At 44.2% G+C, this 18,238-nt stretch overlaps 1 long non-coding RNA gene across 1 annotated transcript; it reads left to right on the top strand.

The window, feature by feature from the left end:
- Positions 1-2,066: 2,066 nt before the first annotated feature.
- Positions 2,067-3,182, top strand: LOC118517443. The gene is made up of 2 exons (XR_004908300.1): positions 2,067-2,286; positions 2,379-3,182. It is a non-coding gene; the product is annotated as an uncharacterized LOC118517443 (long non-coding RNA).
- Positions 3,183-18,238: the final 15,056 nt, after the last annotated feature.

Genomic DNA, 18,238 nt, shown 5'->3' with positions numbered 1-18,238 from the left:
CGGAGGGTAGAATTTATTAGAAAGGCAACGCCGCACACCGGTGACTAATGTGGCCAAGAATGCGATCCAGTTTTGCCAGTGAACTCCCCGCCCTCCTTGTCAAGGACGTTTAAGGCGAGTGTGTATGGGGCCGACTCCATACCTTTTTGAAAGTATGCAAGGAACCGGATCTGTACCTCTGGTTTGCTACAATTAAGAGATAATGCGCGAGCAGCGCCTACGATAACATCTATCGCTAGCAGTATCTCGTGTAGCTCTGCAAGATGCAGAATCAACTTGGTTAGCAACGAACGAGAGCAGGCAGGACGCAGATCACCTTTCTCGCACACAGCCCCCAGAAATATCCCATTCATCATCAGGCCGCGAAGGTCAATCTGTACTGAAATTCACCGTTCCAACGTTGCATTCATGTGGCGCGGGCGCACACACGCCCCACGTGCAACCTGTTTTCATCGGCGGGGGTTGGCATGCTGTCATTGAAAACACGCAGAAGACTTATTTTTCCCCGGCGGCAAACTAGACGCTGACCATCAAACGCATGCCCCAAATTTCGAGGCTTCCCTTTCGCGCAACACTGTGCCCCGAGGGTTACACCATCCGTCTTGCGGGTTAAGGTCCACTGCCCGAGAAGAGGAAAAGAAAACCCTCCCCCCCCTTAAACAAAAAAAAAATTGGGAAGTTAGGTGGGAAAGAGAGAGATGGATTGTGTGCTCCAAAAAAAAAAAGAAGTAGATCATTATCTCTGGGACATTCAATCGAGTGACGCGCGCGGTACATAAACTGCCCAGTGCCTGAGGACATGTGAGTGACTGTGAGCTGGAAGCAAGGATATATGTTTGTATGTCTCGCAGGGTGTTATGAAACCCTAACCAGCCCCCTTGCAGCCAAATACTCCGTAACTAATGCATAACAAAACCCGTTTCGGTAAACAGTATCCACCCGTAAGATGCTCGATCTGCTGGAGTGAAGTGGTAAGGAAAACATTAGACAGAAATTAGCAGTATGGCGGCGCACTTGTTTTGGAAGACACTCGGTACATCGACACAGTGAACACTCAACCCAACAGCCATGGGATCTTTACAGTGATCGACAAAAAACGGTTCCTCTTTTTTAAGATTCCTTTCGTTCTGGAATGGATCTTTTAAATCACTCGATGGAATGGTTCAACTGTAGAGTGGAATATTGTAATCCCGTTGTGGAAATTTGCGATCATATAATGGAATTTTGCATTTAGTTTCTGGAAATCTGCCACTTGGCTGTAGAAATTTGCTATGCTTTGGATGGACTAGTTGCTATTAAAACAACTCTTCTGATTAATTTTCCCATCAATGATATTCAATGCATTTTTTGTTTATGGATAAAGCAACGTAATGGGCTGGGTGGGAAATCTTGAAGGTACGAGGCTCAGTAGGATAACTCAGTCACTTCTTCTTCTTCCTTAGCACTACAACCTTGAGCGATCTCTTAGCAACGCAGTCAAGCCCTGCGTAAGGAGAGGCGGTCTGGATATGAACCCCGTTCCTCAGCCACTAGCCCAAGGATTTATTCCATTCCTGTCGGATTATTCCAGTGGAATGGCTTCCAGACCTATTATCCCAGTTGAGAATTCATAGGCTAGCCTTGATGTAAGCGTTGACAAATCTGGCGTGGCGATTGAAGAATATTGTTTTGCTGCCATACAGCTTTTAATGGGAAAGACACGACTTTTTTTCATATTTTGCTTTATATTATTTTTGATATCTAAGGCTATAGGGTCTGGCCATCACTGCGTGAATAATATTTTTTATATCGTATGTATTAATTTCAATTTTTAATAAGGCATTTTTGACAACTGATTTCAAATTGGAAAAATAATGCTAAATTAATCCCACAGCACTAGAAACACTACTACTGAACATCACGTTTCGTACGTTAGTCATTCTTTTATTCTTTAAAAAAACAGGTATTAGTGTAGTTGTTTTAAGGACTGTATAGATTTTTTTATTCATAAAGGACGGGCTGAAATATTAAGTTTAAATATAGAATAATAGATCAATAGCAGTTAAAATTTCTAAACCTCTATAAATAAAAAACAAGGCAGTTAAAATTGAAAGAAAATTAAACGCTCTGCACTTTATTTTGTCGGTCACTGTAGGATAGAGATCGGTACAGGTCTAGGGCAAATTGACAGATTACCGTTACCAATTACCAATTACGCCTTTGAAGGCTAGGGAGAAACGTATTGATTGTTCTTAAAGTTGGTTTGGCTACCGTTGGAACCGGATCTTGGAATATCTCTTCTCGTCTGTAAGTTCAATTTGAAAATTCCTTGAAGTCTTTAAAACAAATTGTTATTTAAAATTAATCTGCCGCTATTTTCGTCCTTCTATCCCATATAGACTTCCCGCTACTAACATCCCAACCGTCCGGACCGAAGGTCGTCGCATTTCTCCTCGTTCGCAACCGTTTGACAGCTGCTGCTGCTGTTCGCACACACAAAAAAAGCTTCCATCACTTACTTTCTCGCCTGCATAAAATGCAGCTCACATACACGGGTGTATTATTTACGTAAGCGTACCGCATCGGGCCTCGGAAATTGGTCCCCGAATCCGTGTTGCCGTGTTTATTCGGGTGCGAGCGAAAAGAAAGAGCGAGTGAGAACGGGAAGACGCGTGTTGAAGATCAGGCAGGTAGTAGTTGTTGTGCTAGTAGTAATAATAATAATCATCGCTCGATTAGCCATTTGCTAGAAATGTCACTTTGAAAGTGTTGTTTCCCCCAAATGAAAGCTTTCCTCACTCTCGCTCACTGGCTCTCTTCAGGTCCCCCCTCGTTTTGCTAGCCTGCGTGTTTTTTCGTGCAGCGAATTGTGCAATGGGTGGATGAGCGATCGCACTTTTCCGACGGCAACTGGGAGGATGTTTCTGTGCTGTTTTTTTTTTTTAGGTTACGAAAGAGGAGCCATCTTGTTAGTGTTATTGATTGTTGCACAAGCCTTTTGCCAATACGCTGGCAAACTGATTGAAAAGAAAATCAATAAACAACGGTTACGGTTGTTGGTAGAATAATTATAGTACGAGATGAAACTTGACACTCGAATGCACAGTGGGTAAATGTCTGTATAAAAATGAAAATACTGACTCCCGTCATTAGTATAAAACAAAATTGGTTTTCATAAACTAGATACTTAAACTAAACACTAATCACAATATCTTGTCTTTCAATCACACTTGTCTTGAGAAATAAGCCTTGAAAGTATAAATTTGTAGTTTTGTTGACCAAAATTTGTGATAATTTTGACAAAAATTTAATCTGCCGAATGTAACTAACTAAAGACCCTATACTTGAAAATAATAGATTTTTTGACAATTTTTTTGTGGAAAATGATCGCAAAATATTATTTTTATGTTCAAAATTTTTAAATAATTGGAATTAATTTATTAATTTTTAATTTATTTTTGTAATTTGACAGGCAATCAAGTATGTTTTGCACTATCGAGGTAACGCCGGAGATTGATATCATTTGTAAGACTGATATTTTTCCAATGTTTTGCGCTTTGAAAGAAGTGCTAAAATAGTCTTTAATTATACAATACCTAGTCATTCTAGTAATATTTAATGATAAAAAGCGTAATAACAGCTGACACCGGCATTTGTATGACCGTTACCCACTGTGGAAAATACTGCGCGTTTTGAATGATCACTGAGAGGTGAATCCCTTCTGGATAGGATGCAGCCGGGATGCGAGTCCCGCCTCTGAGTGTGAGTTCTTCAGCCTTACGACCTCTTAGGTCATGACTGCCATTTCTGGCTTACAAGACTTAATGATAACCACGTAGTTGGATAGTCAAGTCCTCACTATGGGGGAACAGTCCGGATGGGATTTGATCCTCGGTCCTACCGTATGAAGACCGGTGCCGTTGTGCGGTATCGTCTTTTGACAGCAGACAAAAGTTCGACAGCTGTTGTCCAGTGTGGCCCACAGGTACACTGTACCGTGTGACGTAACCGGGTCAGCCAGTGGTACACATGCCAAACGAAGAATGCGTTACGCGGTTGTGCCGCAAGAACACGCCCGATACCTAATGTTGACACATTGCGTCAGTCTCGCTCCAAACACTCCAAAGACTGGGAAAAAACGGCCTGGCCTGTGGTTTCTGGGCCCTCTTAATTGGATGTCGTTCGACCACCGATGGTGAAAGATACCCGTCTTCTAGATGGCGCGATCCGCTTTTCGCAACTCTCCGCCAGCAGCACCATTCTCGGCAGGCCGGGAACCGCAACAAGGAAGCCTACAAACTAGACAGCGTTAGTTTGGAAGCCTATTGGGAGTTGAAAACTACAGGAGATGTATGTATCATATATCTTCTGAAGCCGGATATGAGCTGCACGCCTGCAAGCCGAGTTTATGTCCGAGACTACCAAAGCCAAAAAGCTCACCTAACCGGATGTGGCAGTTTTCACACGAGACCATTTCATTTCCGGACAGTCTCCGGGGCCCACCTACCATTAACCAACCCAACGGCAGGGAAATTCGTGCGGACAGGTTTTTCTCCGTACCGTGCTAGTACGCACGAAATGCATGCATATGTGCGATCGCTTATCGGTAAGGTTAAATGTCTGCACACACTGGGCCAGTGTTACCAGTTTTGCGCTTTTGCGTAATGGCGGACCAGAGAGCCGTAAAACCGTGTGTTTGTTCCGGCAGTCCCGGGGGGGGCGCGGGTTTTTGCGGTTGCGGGAAACTGCGTCGGCAAAACTGTTGGTAATTATGATCGCAGTTAGCAAAACAATGTTTTGCCTATGCAATTCCGGGCTGCAGTTAAGACATGGCGTTCAACAAACATGGCAGTACATGGGTGAAGAACACCCCGTGTGTGTTTTGTACTCGTAACAGGAACATTTTACCGCAAGTTGGTGAAATCCTGATCACATTGATCTCTTAAATCTCATCTTTGCGTAGGACACCACGAGCGCTACTTTGGGCGAGATATTTGGTGGATAACTCCACAGCGAACCTGCTGGAAAGGTTAGGATGGCAAGCGACGATCCGACGACCATTACCCGAAAAGAAAAGGAAAAAAAAACAGAAACGCATGGCCCCCAAGAGCGGGTGAGAGGCTGATTAGGGTTTGTTGTGTGAGCTGTTTTAGTGCTGTGGCCGAGGTAACCTTGAACTTTTGGAGCTTGTGGAACCGCAGCCGCGAATATGGCAGCGTCCGGTCTTATAGCCGCCGCGGCTCCAGAATCGGTGACCGCGTGCTGACTCACGAAAACGTTCGGCCGGCCCGGGCTGGAAAGCGTTTAGCTCTTGCCATAATTTGACGTATTGTTTCCCGCCAACGGTCGGTGCGATCGCTTTCCTGATTGGTGATGTGAAATTGGGTCCCGCTTCAGCACGATCGGTAGCGGTTCGGATCAATTACGTGGACACTCTCAAGGTGACGTTTGGAATAAAAAAAGCGCTTTAAGCGAAACGGAAACATATCCGGGAGAAAGGAACCCAACCCGAACCGAAACACCGTACCGTGAAGAGTTCTGTACCCGATTCGGTAGCGTTAGGCCTGTGTGGTGCTCGGTAGCCAAAGCACCCTAATTCACGCATTCCTCACATTACTCAGGCCCTGTGTAATCGATAGCCATGTTAAAAGCATGCTGGATTGCGTCACGTCGTACGGGGGCCTTACGCATGGTGGTGACGCATGATCGCCAACTATCGATCGGTGTATCGTACAGCGACTAAGTGTCGAACTGTGCGCCGGTATCGCGTAATCGCGACCGTATTTTACGATGAAAAACGGTATCAAAACCGCACTTCCCTCCCTCGTCCACGACTTGTGGTGGCGTAATAGTCGCGCGAAATTATGCACACCACCTAGGTAGGTAGCACACCTATATCTGGTGGACCACCAGATCTGGTGGAGTTGGAGTTTAGTGGTGGTAATGACAAGCGCAAACGTTGCCCTCTAAGCTTGCGCCGAGTTTGAGAACATTAGTGAGGGAATGGGAAATTGAGGAAGTGAGCTAGACATGATCTAGTATGCATGAAGTCGGTTAACTGACGCCCACGGTGAGGGTGCTCAGGCGCGTGGTTAATAGACTGAGCTGCTGAGGTATGGATGGAATTTCTTCCCGGTCTACTTGATTGGTCTGGTGTGGTTTGTGTTGGCCAGATTCTTTCAGATGGAAGCCCATCCGGTTCGTTCGATCGTTCTTATGACTCACTATCCCAGATATGAGTTAATTAAGTCAAGGATGTCAGAAATGGCACACCAAGAAATCTCACACACATCAGCCTAAAGCATGTCAAAGCTGAGTGCGTAGTGCTAGGACTAGGAGTTTCTTTGTCCTTTCGATTGACTGAACTAAACTGTAACAGACCAAGCATAAAAATAAAATGTCTACGTACCGTGGACTCCAAAACATAACTACGATGACAGTTCAAACTCATCCAGGTCAGCAAGATCGATTTCACTGGCTAGGAGGTAGTTCTTCCTGAGCATGTTCGAATTCATTGCAGAAACCTAGCTAGAAGGGTAAAACTGAGTCAGATTGAGTGACTGAGTTAAATCTAAGCAATGAAGATAGGAGTTAAACCATCACTAAGAGTTTTTTTAACCTCATTTATGATTTAACTCCCGTGCCGACTAACCACTCACTACGTATTACTCATTCCCTTCGATTTAACTCACACACTTACGTTTTAATTCACTCAGTATGTTTAATGCATTAGTGAGTTAAATAACTTGATGAGTCAGTTAAAACGAAATGAGTGAGTTAACACAAAGTGAGAGAGTTAAAACATAGTAAGTGAGTGACTAGTCGGAAGGAAGAGTTAAATCACCAATGAGTTATTAATCTCATGAGTGAGTTAAAACACAGTGAATGAGTGGTTAGTTGGCACGGAGAGTTAAATCATTCCTCGAGATTTAACTCTTAAAGGGTAGCGTAAGATTTAACTCATTCACTCTGATTCAATTCAAGTTAGTGAGTGATTATTCCCATCACTTCCAGGGTCTGGGCAGGACCGGATCGCAATAAGCTTCTTAACAGTGTAGTCTTTTTTAAGGCACGAACGTTGACTCCGAATGTGGTTGCTCCATTAACGTAAGTCCAATCAAGGATAGGAAGGATAACGGGGATTCGGAGTCACAGCATAAAACCGTTGGTTCAGGTGAATCAGTGGATTAACCCTTAGCTGTTAATCCTTTACCGATTTCGATACTCGGTCTTCTGCCGATTCGCTCAACTGCACTCATCAAGGAGAATCTGACGGTTCCCAATTCCACGCACTATCACCGAAGTTATGGAATTCGTTATCGAAGAGGTCCTCCAGAGGTCTCGGCCTGCTATATATAACTTTCCTGGCTTTGTAAGGGTAAAACCTTGATTGGCGAGACTTGAACTACGCATAAGTAGTTGGATAGTCGGTCCTACGTACAGGGAGACGGTCCGGACGTGATGCGATTCCTAGTCCTGCGAACAACTCTTCAATCTTTAAATATCGAACGTCCTTTTAAAATTAAAATAGCAATAGAACCTACTTATCTTAGCTACATATTGATCTTCCGAGCTTCCGACTGTTGGGTTTAAACCCATTAACAGATTAGTTCCGCATCTTTTTTCCAGGTCAAGGTATAAACTGTCCAAGTTCCTGAATGTAGGTGACCTTCAAATTTCACAAAAACTTACTGATATCAGGTTCCATGATGACTTCAGCTGGAAAAATACTGGCATAGAGATATTATAGGCCTCATTGGCTGACAGCTGCTTCTCACGCCTGGTAGCCCTCTACATTCAACACGCTTTTCTGAAGTCGCAAAACAAGCTTACAATGGAAAATCTAGAAAGCTTATTTAATAAAATGCTTCACTTATCGAATAAATCCCAATTAACACCGAAATATCTCGATGCTTTTGACGACTATGAAGTATAAAAAAGGACGCAATATTGTAGCTCATTGAAAAGGGGTTCAATACCCTTTCAATCGATCTGCTCTGCTATGAACACCTGCGCCTCATTTGTGTGAGTAACGTTAAGAGCTCATCGGAAACAAATTTGCTAACGCAAACGAATGCGCCTGCTAGGTATGTAATGTTTAGTTTGCTAGGTATGCAATACAGCTGGAAAGCTTTTTTCGGTTGGATATTTCTACGAAGTTTCTACGAAACGGGGAAAGCTTTTATGCTACCGGTTTGTGCTTTTAAGCATACTTATGCTACATTTAAAGCATTTCACTTTTCCGTTGCATTTATTGAACATTTTTATAATACCACCTACAACAGTAACACTAACACTTACTTTGAGATGGAAAAATGTATATGAAGATGGTAGCAAGACTTTTATTATTAAGGTGTTAAATTCTATGACGACTCTTGGCAATATTCATATAAAAACAACACTCTCAAAAACTTCACTGTACTAGTGTGCGTAACCATGCTTACACCATAACCTAGGACAAGCTTCATATTTTGGTGCGAGATGATTACCTTTACCCACGCGGCGTTACAATTTCCGGCTGGTGTATCATCGGTATCGGTCAAATAAATCTCACACGCTTCACGCTCACCGAACGACACCTGCACACATTACATCTAGCCTCACACATACACACACGCCAACATGTGAAGCAATGGGGTAAAGTGAAGCGATTCGTCTAAATGCTCCAATTTTCTTCGAAGCGTGCTGATGAAACTTCACTGTCACTTCACAGCGGGATGAACCGCGTGTGTGTGTGTGACTCATGACTCTACCCCGCACTGGCATATGCATTCCAGCACACGACCGACGCATTTTCCTCCCCAAACGTTCGGTTGGGAAAACCCATAAAAATATATGTCGCGATATCCCGATTGTCATCCATTTTTCCACCCGGGCAAAACTGGCACTGGCGATGTTGGATGGTGAGACATTTGCTGCACTCGTTACATGTTTTTTTTTTGCTGTGGTTCCATTGTTTTCGATTGGCGGGCTTACGGTGCAACCGTTTTGTTAGTACGAAATAAAGCAACCGGAGAAAACAATGAGCCTTAACAACTTCCTTAACATGGGTAGGCGACATACGGGCGAAAATTCACCCCCGAATCGATTGCACATCCACGCGGGACAATTTGAGCTGTTGCGTGGAATCGGGTGGGTTAGAAAATTGCGATGAAATTTCGTTCAAGAAAGTCGAAGATACAGCATTAAATCATGGATAAGTGGAACTTAGGGTAGATCGAATGTATGGAGGCGATGGAGATGTAGGAACCCGACTGATGTTAATCTTATCACAACTGAACAAGTTGTTTAATTGAAGTTGACTGTGTTGCTGATTTCGTTTAAAGGTCCAAGAATTCCATCCGGACTATTCCGCTTCGGGTATAATAAGGTCTAGGATGTCAGGAAAGGTAAGCCTATACCTTGTAAAGATGAAGTGCTAAGCGAACTCCAGATATTTGGTTTCGTTTCGGTAAGCTGTGGAAGCTTAGTGTTTATGGTCGGGAACTTAAGAAATTTGAGAGATTATATCTCAACTTGGTAAACCCTGTATCTTATAAAGAGTTTGTTTAACTCGCCTTGAAGTAGGATAGCTCTTTGGTTGGTATCAAGTTCTACATCCGGACATCAGCATCAGCCAATCAGCTGCTATGATTGCGTCATCCACGATACACTCAGGTTTTCCGGATAGGTCTTCCGGGAGGGAAGGTTCTTCCGGAGAGTTGAGAACACTTTTTCTTGGATGGATTGTCATCGATCACAAGGGAAGTCAACTTCGATTTGAATCAATGTGATCGAGGGGAGAGACAGCCATTAGGATTCGGATCAGGCTGAAGGTCTTTGGTTGAATCCCCTTACCGACCATTTTGTATGAAGAACTAAGAGCATGAAATATTTCGAAACTTCAACTACCTTGAGTCAAACTTTAGAACCGACAGAACAGCATAGATGTTGAGACACATGCAGCGGTGTTGGCTGCCAACCGGTCATACTACAGCAAACTTCTCCACTAAGCACCTGTCTTGTCGGAAGAAACTGGAACCTTGGAGAATACTTAGAGGAAGTTGGGGCAATTGAGCCTCCAAGTATCAGTATACATTGTTGTTCAGAATTGGGTTCAAAACTGGCTAATCCCTATATTCCGCATTCGAGAGAAAAAAAATACTCAGGCAGAGTTTTTGGCCTCTTCTGTCTATGGAAGGTTAGTAGAGGAGTCGCCCTACTATAACAAACACTGTTAGCTGTAATATGACCTCAGTATTTGTGGGTTAGACTCACCAGGCTCTGGTGGATTGATCATGATACATGAGCATGATGCTGCACGATGTAGTCCTCGTCAAGTTTTGTCAGGCCCTTTATGTCACCTTGGAGTGAGAGGGCGTAGTTCATCTATATTAAGATGAAGTGATGACTTTGATGCCTTCACCATTAATGCCGGAGTATTAAATTGGATTTAAACTGTGAGCGGTATCGAGGACTTCTTCAGCCGACCAAGACTGGGAAGAAGTTGTGGTGTCGGATAAAGGAGGAACATTTTTATTTTCAGGAACATACTATTTTGGATCTCTTAGGGACCTTAGGCCTCGAACAGAATACAATACCTGGCCATCGTATGTTGTTTGAGGGATCGATTGGGATATTGGAACTAGCTCGGAAACACTTAAATCCTTCTCGGAGTAGAATTCGTCCTACAGAAGAACGGTTATCGTTAACGATTCCGGCATAATCATAATCTGAGATGTTCTGAATGACTCTCAATCACACTCCGTCTCTTAGTATACACCTTACGGATAGCCGTCTGAGTCTTCTTTATACTCTATAGTCACTTGCTCAGAGAAAACTATAAGAATGACAGTGCCCAACATCGCATGCCAGGTGAAGGTGAATTGAAAGCTCTCAGAGCCCTTTCCTACCATCAAGGGCCTGCGCCAGGGAGATGGGCTTGCCTGTCTTCTTTTCAATCTGGCGCTAGAGAGCGAGCCATCCGAAGCTCGGAGGTGGAATCTTCGGGGACCATCTTCTATCAGTCAATCCAGGTCCTGGCATACGCTGATGACATAGACATCATTGGTTTGAGGCTCTCCTAAAAAGCAGAAGCTTACCAAAGGATCGAGCGAGCGGCACTAAGCTTCGGATTGCTGGATGGATGGCTAACAAACAATGGTAAAGATAGGTCACCGCACCCTTGAAGTCGTCGAAAAACATCACCTATCTCGGGTCAAAAATCCGCTTCGACAACAACATTGATTTTGAGTTATGCGTAAGGGTGCTGACTGCCAAGTAGTCATACTAAAGCCTGAGGCAACTTCTCCACTTAAAATACCTGTCGTGACGGACGAAGCTGGGACTGTACCGAACATTGACAGCCTCAGCACTCATATACGCCTCTGAAAACATGGGCTCTGTCCAAAACTGACAAAACTCTCTACGAGAGGAAGACGCTCAGATAGACTGGTCATGTCATGAGAATGACACCGGACGACCTAGTCCATAAAGTCTTTTTAGGGCCGTCCACACGAACAGAAGAGACGTGGTATTGATTGAGAATATGGCATTGAGATAGAGTGATGACGTTGAAGAGTCCGTCAGAACGGCCGGGATAATGGACAGGCAGACGACGGCGTAGGACCGTGAGCGGTATCGAGGATTGTTGCAGCAATAAGTAAGTAAGTCTCACATGCGCTTCTGAACCATTGACTCTAAGTCTTAGCCTGTACGAGCTGTGCGATGATCTCGCCATCGTGCAGCGAATAAGACTCACCAGGCTCCGGTGGGCTGGTCATGTCATGAGAATAACACCGGGCGATGACGTTAAAGGGTTCATCAGAACGACCTGGAGACGACGGCGCTAGACGATGAGCGGTTTCGACGATTGTTGAAGCAGACTACCTGTTTACTGTGCTCAACAAAATCGCTGTCAAAAGATTGCAGCCACGTACCACTCACGAGTGCCTAAAGTAGTCTAGCTTTAAAGTACACGCTCATCTTCACGGACACTTCCATTAGTCGCCAAACAATGTTCAGAACTCCACCTTTTCGGTGGACATATTGCCAAACACTCCTCCCCATGGTCCACCTGCTCAGCTACGCATGTCGTTTTTATTTATTAGTAATTAAAGAGGAACGACTGCGTCCCCAAATTATGGACCACTGTTGATGTCTATCAAACAGCCTTCGTGGAGTAGTTAAACGATTTTAACTGCCTTCTGTTGCTTCAAGAAAAAAAACTCCCCCAAAAGTCGTTCCGCCATCAAGGTGACAGGTCGAATGGTACAGGTTGGGCAGTTGGAAGCCCAGGTATGCAGATTATGTGAGAGCGGTGACTCGGGCGGGTGGATTTTTTTTTTTTGCTGTTTGTTTCTCGACCACCGCTGCATGAAAATTCTTTCATTTCGTTGAACGTCAAGATCGCAAAAATCGCGCCCGTGTGACTCCACCCCACGCGACTCCGGCGCGTGCGAGAACACACCGCTAATGCACATACAATTACAATACCACGATCGCAGCTAATATGCGGGGTGAAACATGTACGAGAACTCTGAACGACAGCAGAGAGGAGAAAAAAACAAGGGGCACAAAATAGCAATCACCTAAAACTTAACAAAAGCCCCCCTTGTTTGAACCGGTGGGATGAATTGTACTGGAACAATGGAATCAGTGCAGAGATTCCCACGCACAAGGGAACAAGGGAATTATGGTTTGATGTTGCTCAGTTTTTCGGGTGTTCGGACCGGCGGTTTGTTTCGCGACCATATGGGCCACCCGCCATTCCCCGCCCCGTTGGCCGTTTTGGGCAGGGTAGAGGGTTTCTTGGGCACACAACACACACACAGCGGTGACCGCATAGCGGCTGCACCCGGGCGGCTGCACCTTTTTATGGTGAGAATTCTTACGTTATTGTCGTTTAAATTGACACGGGCACCATTCTCGTCGTGCGTCGTCGAAAACCATTCCGCACCAGTTCGAGGCCGCCCCGATTCTTGCATCACGCTTAATGTACATGCGTGTCCGTGGGTGACGACATGAGGGAAATGTTTTTCCGCCCCTTTTAAAAGAAACATACACACACACACCACCGATTTTCGATGGCGAACTCTTAAACTCTAGTCGCAAGGGGGTGCTTTTTTCCCAGCGATTTCGGATGGTTCCAAATCCTTGGATCCTAATCGAAAATTGCAACGTAAGAAATATAGTGCTGTCAGTGTTGCAGCTAGCCACTGTTACGGTTAGAGGGGGGGGGGGGGGGGGGGGCACAAAATTGCTGCCCAAACGGTGCATTAATCATATGCCCGCGCGCGCGCTTGGAGACTGCCGCCAGACGACGAACCCCCCAAGCGTTCGAGCGGCTCCTAGAGGCAGAAGAAAGGTTCGTCCCCGGGTGCCCGTCCGTTGACAAATCGGATCCGATACGCTCCGAGGAAATTACCCACTGGAAATGATTTCTTCATTCTTGTTGAATTGTTGAATTTTCCTTTGGGGGCATTTTTTTTAGGCCTTCCCCATTCTCCACGGAGCAGGATTAGAAGCGTGACGTTTTGTTTTTTCAGGCGACACCTTTGAGTGTGAATTTAAACTGGCAAAGAAAAACTACCTTCATCACACCATCATCATCTGATGAGCTTATTATGATGTGTGTGTGTGTTTTTGTTTTCGGAAAATTTGCCCATCCCATCACAATATTGCTCCACATCACGGCTTTCAACTAATCATCAAAATGCAATGATGAGCTGTTGGTGGGTCTCATCTCTCTCTCTCTCTCGCTACCAAAATGATCGCCCTTTGGAGCATAATGAATGCTACTTTTCATCCATCGCTCCCCTTACCTGCTTCTCCGACACGCATAATTAATTTCGCGCCAGCACGCAACGCCCTTAACACCCTTTTTTTGTATTACCTTTTAAAGTGCAGTGAAGTTTTAATTTTTATTGAAAGATGACGAAAACAGCAGCAAGGAGAAAGAAAACCCGGGCTTTTTTAAAGTAAATAAATGCACATTTAAACTTCACTTAACAGCTTCACTTACAGTGATCGACAAAAGAGTAAGATTAACCTTTTTGGTGCGTAAAAGTGAGGTTATGAGGAGCCGTTGTTTTTCTTAACGAATCGACATAGTAATATTTTTGTTAATTTTTAGGCGTTTAAATGTTGAGTCTCGGTGGACGAAGTTTTTATTACAAAGCAATGATAGAGAATACTCCGCAAAATACATTTTACGGAACGAATGTATTCCTTTCCATTTTGTTTACTAATTGATGAAATGACAGCAAAGTACAAACAAACCCTGAAGATGACACTTCAAAATAACAGGGTTACCATATTTTTCTAAAGTAAAATTTTTAAGTAAACGTTTAAAAACCGTCGAAACTTAATCATAGACCTGATAATTTGCTTGAGCACTTCTATAGCTGTTTGGTAGGGTTTCCTATCCCAATGGCAAGATCGGTAAAATAGGACAATTGCAATATTTTTTATTTATTTTTAATGAATAGAAAAATTGCAACCTTCTATCTCCGTCGCCTTCGCAGAATCATCTTTGCCTCCGATGGTGGCGCTCGTCTGTGCCGTCTTCTTCCGGGTCTTCCCCTGTTGCGTGATGTAGAAGACGGTACCGCCTTTAACACTGCCCGCAGGTTTTTGTCCTCTCGTGCTCTGTCTGTCGCTGCTATCACCGCCACCAGACTCTCATTGTCCCTGTCAGCCTGCCTCAGTTCAGTTCTCAGGAATAGGAATAGGAATCAGTTCCTATTAGCACGGATTCGATTTTGCCAGCTATCCTATTCCGGACGTGTAGCTGCATCTATCTCAACAAAAATTCGTCTACCTCCGTGGATACAGGGCTAGCCAGTGCGATCAGGACAGCCTCGTCTTCTCACCTTAGCTGCTGGAGCACCGTCATAGCGCAGTTCGTGGATTCGTTGATTCAAAATTTTATAGATTTGACTTAATCGAACCCTTATAATTTATATTTTTTAACAGTAGCAAGAGATTAATTTCTTGTAAAAAAATACTGCATCGCAGCATCTTACAAAAAAATCATAAAAATTTAAATATATTCAAAGAGCAGCGTACCCATTTAAATAATTTGTTTAAAAATTTAATGTTTTCAGTCGTTCATATCAAAACGATTATTTACATAACAAATTTATTATGACCGGTTCAATGTTCGCCTACGCCATTTTGCTATTAATGATGCTGAAGTACGGGTTTACGATGACAAAGTTTGACAGTATGTGCAAACATTCAGGCGCTTCACTGTTGGCTGACTGGTCTGTGCAAACCCTGTATTTGCTAGCTAAGTTATTTAAAAAGTAATTTTTTATATATTTTTTAACGCAATATTTTTGTTTTCTTTTCTGATTGATTATACCTAGTAGAAGTATCGCAGGTAAGGGGTTTAAAAATCAGATATCAAAGTGGTCTTATAATATTGTCCCGCACTGTATACTTCACTCTCCACACAAACGAAGGGGGTAAGCGGGTGGTTGTAGGTGTGCAATACCGATTCCCCGATGTTACACTGCATAAGGAAGTCTTTCTTTTGTGACACTCGAACTCAACCGTCGGGTCACGGGTACCGCCGGGGTCAGTCGAGCACCCATCATCGGCAGGTTCGTCGCTTGCGCTGGCTACGGCGAAACGAAATTAATAATTCATGCTTGCCGCGCGTGCTCGCGTGTCGACGTTGCGTTACTTTGCGCCAACATTGCGCCAGTTCAGCTACCACGCACTGCAATCTGCACGAGATGCGATTTCAACATCACCGCAAGGGTGGTTTGGTGTTTTGATAACACCCGACCTGTTTGCCGGTCGTGATTATGATTAGGTTAAATGTGTTTTAACACATTCGGCCACCACTAAATGTGGCATTTAAACGGTTGACCTAAATCCTGGTTGCTGTTCCCGTTCCCTGCTGGTGGTAGTAAAAATCCCATGCAATGTGAAGCACATTAAAGCATCCGTTTATGCAATTGAACAATTACTGCTTCTCTTTTTTATAGAGAGAAAGAGAGAGAAAACCCAGAAATAATCCCTTAAGTAGCTAGCCATGGAAAACCCGCATTGGCTTCGGTACGCATTGTCTCACCCGGCAATAGAACAGTGACCCGCGCAGCCCAGCCCTTCCCCCTTCGCTTTGTTTAAGCTTCTGTGCCCTTTCATCCCTGATTAGCACGTGCGCGCGCGCGCGCTCGTGTGTCTGCACACCTTGCTCCGTGCACCATTAGTCTTATTTGTTTGTATTTTCTCTCCATTGTGTTTTCTTTCCTTTTTTCTCTCTCCCTGACCCCCCCAGTCCTTTGTCTTTTTCCATTCTTGGTGTGCATCCTGTGTCAAAACCATCCCCTCCGAACTACCCACCATCCGATTTGTGGTCTCCTCGGGTGTTCTGAGCAGACCGAGCAAGGGTTGCGAAAAACCAAACCCCCCCCTTCTACAGGTTGTGCAATGCAACCCGTTTCAAATGTGCAGCAGGTGTAAGTAAACACACATAGCCACAGAGAGAGAGAGAGAGAGAGAGAGAGAGAGAGAGAGAGAGAACAATTCACCACAGTCAGATTCATTGACGACCGAGGCGGCGACAATCGAAGAACAATCTCGCACGAAAAACGCAAATGAGGTGAACGATGGCGAACTTGCCGGGGGTTGGGGGGTTTGAGGCAGAGGGTGGGCGGGAGAAGGTGAGGTGGGAGGCTTTTTCCCAAAGTGTCTCCTTGAGAGTGAGAGAGGACAACAACAACAACAAGAGAAACGAACTCCAACCCCCATCGCCAGTCATGGCAGTTCTTGAGGTTTTGTCGTCATTGTGCGCTGGAGCTTTCATTACCCTGTTGTTTGGTTGATTTTTTGTGTGTGTGTGTTTTTTTTTTTGTTAATTCTTTTCTTTGTTTTCCACCATTCGCAGATTTTCACATCCACCGGGGGTTCTTTTTCTGCTGGGAGTTTCTTCCTTTGTGTTTTATTGGTGACCCTATGCCTATTTTCGGACGTAGTTTTGGAGTTCTTTTCGGCGTTGTCAGGACGGGACAAGGAGTTAAATTGTGTGCACCTTCAATCGTTTTGAATTTGACTACTATTGTTCACTAGCGGCGAGAGAGAGAGAGAGAGAGAGAAAAAAAGGCAACCCCTTAAGAAGCGAGACGAGTTATGGCAAAATGAAGATTCTTCTTAAAAGGGATGCCGAAGCGATTTAAATACGGGCCACCTTGAACCACCCTGTTGACAGGTACAGGGTTTTTCATAAAGCGATAGGAACAGTGAGATAATCGTATGATTTATTCGCTTTTTCTCGATCACAGGGTTCTTCTACCAAAAATAAATTGCTCACATTGAGCTGATGCAGCCCGATTTTGAGCCTCGATCCGGTTCCGGAACCTGGAGCAAGCCCTGTCTTCCGTGTTCCTGGAAGAGGGCCACAACAACGAACTTAATCTTTCCCACTTGTTCCACGCTGGTACTTCTAGACGATTCAATGACGGACGGGAAGTCGTACAAATTGTCAACCAACCATTTGATGCTTTTCATAGCCGTATGGCAAGGTGCGAAATCCTGCTGGTACACAAACGGCCTACCATTGGCCACTTTAGTGATCCAAGGCTTCACGATCGTTTCCAGCATCGCAACCCAAATCCCAATTCTAATCCCTGGAGCCTGAATGGTTTTAACAGTGTTCAGAGGAGACTTTGCACACTCCATGATGTTCGGGTTCTGCTTTCCGGCATGGATCATCATGATGCAGCCCGTTACTGTCAAATTCATCTTGAACACCCTGTAAGCGCGTTCAAGGATAGGATTTGAACTGCTCGATTGTGCTTTCTTATGTCTTTTGTCTATTGTCTTATCGGGCGGTCCAGTGGTAGATGCGACAACGGCGTCGGTCTTCATCCGTCAGAATCGGGGTTCAAATCCCAGCTGGGCGGTCCCCCTTATTGAGGACTGACTATCCAACTCCCGTGGTATCATTAAGCCTAGTAAGCCAGAAATGGCATCACCTAAAAGGTCGATAGGCCAAGAAGACAGAGAGATAGAGAGACTTATGTCTTCATGCTTAAGACTGACTATAATATTTATTCGAATATTTAAGAAATTGCCAATAAAATATGAAAAATATAAACAAAAAAAATTGAGCAGGGTTCGTCAAGCTATCATAATTATTCTCTGAAACGTTTATACCTTCGAGTTAGTACTACACTTTTTTTTACTGCACGCTCATTTTCTTTTGATTTTTTTAATGCAACTTACATATTATTTGATTGATAGACTTAAAAATGAATCATCATATTCA

The sequence above is a fragment of the Anopheles stephensi genome, chromosome X (assembly GCF_013141755.1).
Source record: "Anopheles stephensi strain Indian chromosome X, UCI_ANSTEP_V1.0, whole genome shotgun sequence".
Taxonomy (NCBI): domain Eukaryota; kingdom Metazoa; phylum Arthropoda; class Insecta; order Diptera; family Culicidae; genus Anopheles; species Anopheles stephensi.
This window is presented reverse-complemented; position numbering and strand designations above follow the sequence as displayed.